The sequence below is a fragment of the Berghia stephanieae genome, chromosome 1 (assembly GCF_034508935.2).
Source record: "Berghia stephanieae isolate SIO BIC M18660-M18661 chromosome 1, UCSD_Bste_1.3, whole genome shotgun sequence".
NCBI classification, from domain to species: Eukaryota; Metazoa; Mollusca; class Gastropoda; order Nudibranchia; family Aeolidiidae; genus Berghia; species Berghia stephanieae.
In genome coordinates, this window is record NC_088360.1 from 131,543,886 (window position 1) to 131,549,885 (window position 6,000).

Below are 6,000 nucleotides of genomic sequence, written 5' to 3' on the forward strand. Positions count from 1 at the left end.
TGTATCGTACAAACAACATTCGTTTAGACAGGTAGTCGGGATTCTAGCGCCAGTTTTATTTGGGCAACCATGATTGGGATTTCACTCAATGCACTTATTATTATTAATTATTATTATTATTATTATTATTATTATTATTATTATTATTATTATTATTATTATTATTATTATTATTATTATTATTATTATTATTATTATTATTATTATTATTATTATTATTATTATTATTATTATTATTATCATATAATAATAATAATAATAATAATAATAATAATAATAATAATAATAATAATAATAATATAATAATAATAATAATAATAATAATAATAATAATAATAATAATAATAATAATAATAATAAGCAGTTGAAAGGATATAGTCTTTGGTGTATAAGTGCATATGTACAATATTTCTTATAATAAATGCTTCAAAACAAAACAAAACTAAAAAAAATAAATAAAGAATAAATGAATAAAAATATCTATTTGGGCATTTACTTACATTAATAGTCTTGAAAATCACAATCACAATCCATGAAAATTAAATATCCCAAAATCCGAAGAAGACATGAATTTAATCCAAAATCCAACACAGGAATGTATTTTAATAGGAGACAGATATCCTATTAAAACCATAGCATTACTTGCAAACAACAATACCCCACTCTGTGTTTAACGGGCTTGTGGCCGTCACATTGTAAATTGTGGCCGCATTAGGGTAATCGGTGTCCTAAAGACTGACATACTGACATACAATCAATGAGAACTATAAAGAATCCATTCTAGAATTCAACTACAAACTGAAAAGCATGATAAATATCACTCTCTCAAATAATTTCCTTTGCTCAGGTTCACTCACACTCTCCTTTATTGCAAAACATTGATAAGTGAGATAAAGTTTGTATTTCAATTATAAACTTAATCACATAACCTAAATGATGGAGAATAAAAACAGCTAATTATAAAAATAATTCACAGATCAAATTATCTATTTGAACTCCGCATATTTAGCTTAATTACTCATTGACCATATATTTTTTTAAATGGCATTGTTTCATTTAAACAAGACCATGACGCTTATGCCTGGACCGGGTATTCACAAATTCTGCTTTTGTGTTCCACTTTTCGAATCGAATATATCTCTATCTTATCCGTTTATTTGCAAATTTTCTGCACTTTATAAATAAGACCATAACGCTTATGTCTGGACCGGTTGTTCGCAAATTCTGCCTTTGTGTTCCACTGTTCGATTAGAATTAATCTCTATTTTTTCCGTTTATTTGCAAAGTTTCTGCACTTTATAAATAAGACCATAGCGCTTATGTCTGGACCGGGCATTCGCAAATTCTGCTTTTGTGTTCCACTTTTTGAATCGAATTAATCTCTATTTTATCCGTCTATTTGCAAAGATTCTGCACTTTATAAATAGGACTATGACGCTTATGTCTGGACTGGGTATTCGCAAATTTTCCTTTTGTGTTCCACTTTTCGAATCGAAATAACATCTAGTCTATCCGTTTATTTGCAAAGTTTCTGCACTTTATAAATAAGACCATAACGCTTATGTCTGGACCGGGCATTCGCAGATTCTGCTTTTGTGTTCCACTTTTCGAATCGAATGAATCTCTATCTTATCCGTTTATTTGCAAAGTTTCTGCACTTTATAAATAAGACCATAGCGCTTATGTCTGGACCGGGCATTCGCAAATTCTGCTTTTGTGTTCCACTTTTCGAATCGAATGAATCTCTATCTTATCCGTTTATTTGCAAAGTTTCTGCACTTTATAAATAAGACCATAGCGCTTATGTCTGGACCGGGCATTCGCAAATTCTGCTTTTGTGTTCCACTTTTCGAATCGAATGAATCTCTATCTTATCCGTTTATTTGCAAAGTTTCTGCATTTTATAAATAAGACCATAACGCTTATGTCTGGACCGGGCATTCGCAAATTCTGCTTTTGTGTTCCACTTTTCGAATCGAATGAATCTCTATCTTATCCGTTTATTTGCAAAGTTTCTGCACTTTATAAATAAGACCATAACGCTTATGTCTGGACCGGGCATTCGCAAATTCTGCTTTTGTGTTCCACTTTTCGAATCGAATGAATCTCTATCTTGTCCGTTTATTTTCAAAGTTTCTAGATTTTATAAATAAGACCATAACACTTATGTCTGGACCGGGCATTCGCAAATTCTGCTTTTGTGTTCCACTTTTCGAATCGAATTAATCTCTATTTTATCCGTTTATTTGCAAAGATTCTGCACTTTATAAATAAGACCATGACGCTTATGTCTGGACCGGGTATTCGCAAATTCTCCTTTTGTGTTTCACTTTTCGAATCGATTTAATATCTAGTCTATCGGTTTATTTGCAAAGTTTCTGCATTTTATAAATAATAATAATTGTTCAAAATTTTACCTTACACCCGATATTACAAGTACAAGTGAGCCAGGTGAAGAAGATTGTCAAACAGTGTGACAGATGAAATAGGAAGAGAGAGAGAGAGAGGAAGAGAGAGAAGAGAGAGAGAGAGGAGTGAGAGAGAGAGAGAGAGGAGAGGAGAGAGGCAAGAGAGAGAGGAGAGAGGGTAAGAGAGAGAGAGATATTCGTTTTTTGTTCAAAATCTCTCTCTCTCTCTATCTCTCATTGCACAAGGTTGTGCTATTTACTACTATTTATCAAGAACAGCCAAGCTGGCAACCCAGTCTCTGTATAAACTAAGCAAGATGGCAACAGGGACCTCGCTCCTTATCCAATGCCGAAGCTTTAGTTTGAGTCAAACGGTTTTGTTAAAAAAACCCACCCAAAATAAGTTAGTGTCGTAAGTGATGGAAGTTGAAGTCGGCTTATTATAAAATCGTTTTTATGGTCTGTTTGGATTACCCTTTTAAATAGAAAAAGTGAATATATCATAAACTTGAAGAATAGGCAAGCTAAATGAAATTTAAATTGACTGATTAAATGAGTACGCGAGGCTGAGTTGCGAACGACTACTGTGTTCCGACATTCCGATCCCAGTGTCATTCATGTTCACCGTACCGTGTTACTGTCTACACACTACACTGCATTGTTAGTGACTGGTCATGTCTTTTTTGTTTGTATGTTTACGCAAGCTTAATAAAAATTAAATTGACTGATTAAATGAATACGTGAGGCAGAGTTGCGAACGACTCATGGTTCCGACATTCCGATCCCAGTGTCAGTCATGTTCACCGTACTGTGTTACTGTCTACACACTACACGGCATTGTTAGTGACTGGTCATGCCTGTTTTGTTTGTATGTTTCTTTTAATATGGGTCAATTTACAAAGAATAATAATAAAATGTTCAAAACAAAAACTAGATTCACTATTACGTGCCTGTAATGAAGTGCTTTCCACAAACCGTGAGCGAGAATGATGGTGGAGGTAATGGCAACCATGTGGGTTTGTTATTGTTTCCTACCTCCGTCAACCCGCGCATCCGGTTGCGCACCCACGCTGATTCTGACCAATACATGCCGACTTGCCGGGGATGTGGCGTGGAAACTAGAAGGCCCACGAGTCTGGCTGATAGCACTCTCTCTCTCTCTCTCTCTCTCTCTTCTCTCTCTCTCTCTCTCTCTCCTCTCTCTCTCGCTCTCTCTCTCTCTCTCTCTCGTCTCTCTCTCTCTCTCTAGATTGCTATTGTGTAGAGTCAACAGTAGCACAAAACATGTAGGACGGAGCATGCAGGCGATATGTAAACACCTCCCTCCCCCTCCCCCCCCCCCCCCCCCCCACAGCTATTCGTTTTTCTAGATTATTTTATGCTGTGAGTTTTGTGAGTGTCCGTGTTTCCATGGCCATAGAGCAGGATGGGACAATACCAGAAGATCTGATAATTTTAACCTTGATACAAAATGAATGTTTGCTTTTCCCTATTGCTGCTAAGTTATTGTCATGGAATGCTGTTTGCCATTCCAAAATTCTAGCTTCCACTTCACATGATACATGTATGGGTGTGGTACGTATCATGTTTTGTTTGTTTTTGTTTTTAATGGTTATATGGCACTTGAAACACTTTTAGGTCATATCAGCCGCCAGTAAAAAGGAAGGGCAATTGGGTAAAGGAAAAAATTGGGCTAATAAAAACATTCTAGAATGTACAATTAAAAGGGACCTTGAGGAAAACAAAAAGTAAGACATCACCAAGCGGTGTGGTTCACAATAGGGGACAGATGTCTGTCGATTTCAAGATCAGTTTTTTACTTAGTTTGCGACACCTAAAAGTCTCACCTGGACACCAGCACGATTTCAAAATCAGAGGAATACACCTAAATGTTTACAAATTCAATGTTAAATAATAAAACAACCAAAAAAAACAAACAAATAAGGGGGAAAAATAAATACTGTTTAAGGTTTTTTTTTTTAAGGGTTTACGACCGCTTGCAACAATTTAGGTTATATCAGCTCCAAATTAAAAAGGAAAGGAAGAAAATGGGATAATTAATAAAAATGTTCTATAATTACAATTCAAGCACCCCCAAGAAAAGATTCTGCTTTTGTGTTCCACTTTTCGAATCGAATGAATCTCTATCTTATCCGTTTATTTGCAAAGTTTCTGCACTTTATAAATAAGACCATAGCGCTTATGTCTGGACCGGGCATTCGCAAATTCTGCTTTTGTGTTCCACTTTTCGAATCGAATGAATCTCTATCTTATCCGTTTATTTGCAAAGTTTCTGCACTTTATAAATAAGACCATAGCGCTTATGTCTGGACCGGGCATTCGCAAATTCTGCTTTTGTGTTCCACTTTTCGAATCGAATGAATCTCTATCTTATCCGTTTATTTGCAAAGTTTCTGCATTTTATAAATAAGACCATAACGCTTATGTCTGGACCGGGCATTCGCAAATTCTGCTTTTGTGTTCCACTTTTCGAATCGAATGAATCTCTATCTTATCCGTTTATTTGCAAAGTTTCTGCACTTTATAAATAAGACCATAACGCTTATGTCTGGACCGGGCATTCGCAAATTCTGCTTTTGTGTTCCACTTTTCGAATCGAATGAATCTCTATCTTGTCCGTTTATTTTCAAAGTTTCTAGATTTTATAAATAAGACCATAACACTTATGTCTGGACCGGGCATTCGCAAATTCTGCTTTTGTGTTCCACTTTTCGAATCGAATTAATCTCTATTTTATCCGTTTATTTGCAAAGATTCTGCACTTTATAAATAAGACCATGACGCTTATGTCTGGACCGGGTATTCGCAAATTCTCCTTTTGTGTTTCACTTTTCGAATCGATTTAATATCTAGTCTATCGGTTTATTTGCAAAGTTTCTGCATTTTATAAATAATAATAATTGTTCAAAATTTTACCTTACACCCGATATTACAAGTACAAGTGAGCCAGGTGAAGAAGATTGTCAAACAGTGTGACAGATGAAATAGGAAGAGAGAGAGAGAGAGGGAGAGAGAGAGAGAGAGAGAGAGAGAGAGAGAGAGAGAGAGAGAGGGGGCAAGAGAGAGAGAGAGAGGGTAAGAGAGAGAGAGATATTCGTTTTTTGTTCAAAATCTCTCTCTCTCTCTATCTCTCATTGCACAAGGTTGTGCTATTTACTACTATTTATCAAGAACAGCCAAGCTGGCAACCCAGTCTCTGTATAAACTAAGCAAGATGGCAACAGGGACCTCGCTCCTTATCCAATGCCGAAGCTTTAGTTTGAGTCAAACGGTTTTGTTAAAAAAAACCCACCCAAAATAAGTTAGTGTCGTAAGTGATGGAAGTTGAAGTCGGCTTATTATAAAATCGTTTTTATGGTCTGTTTGGATTACCCTTTTTAAATAGAAAAAGTGAATATATCATAAACTTGAAGAATAGGCAAGCTAAATGAAATTTAAATTGACTGATTAAATGAGTACGCGAGGCTGAGTTGCGAACGACTACTGTGTTCCGACATTCCGATCCCAGTGTCATTCATGTTCACCGTACCGTGTTACTGTCTACACACTACACTGCATTGTTAGTGACTGG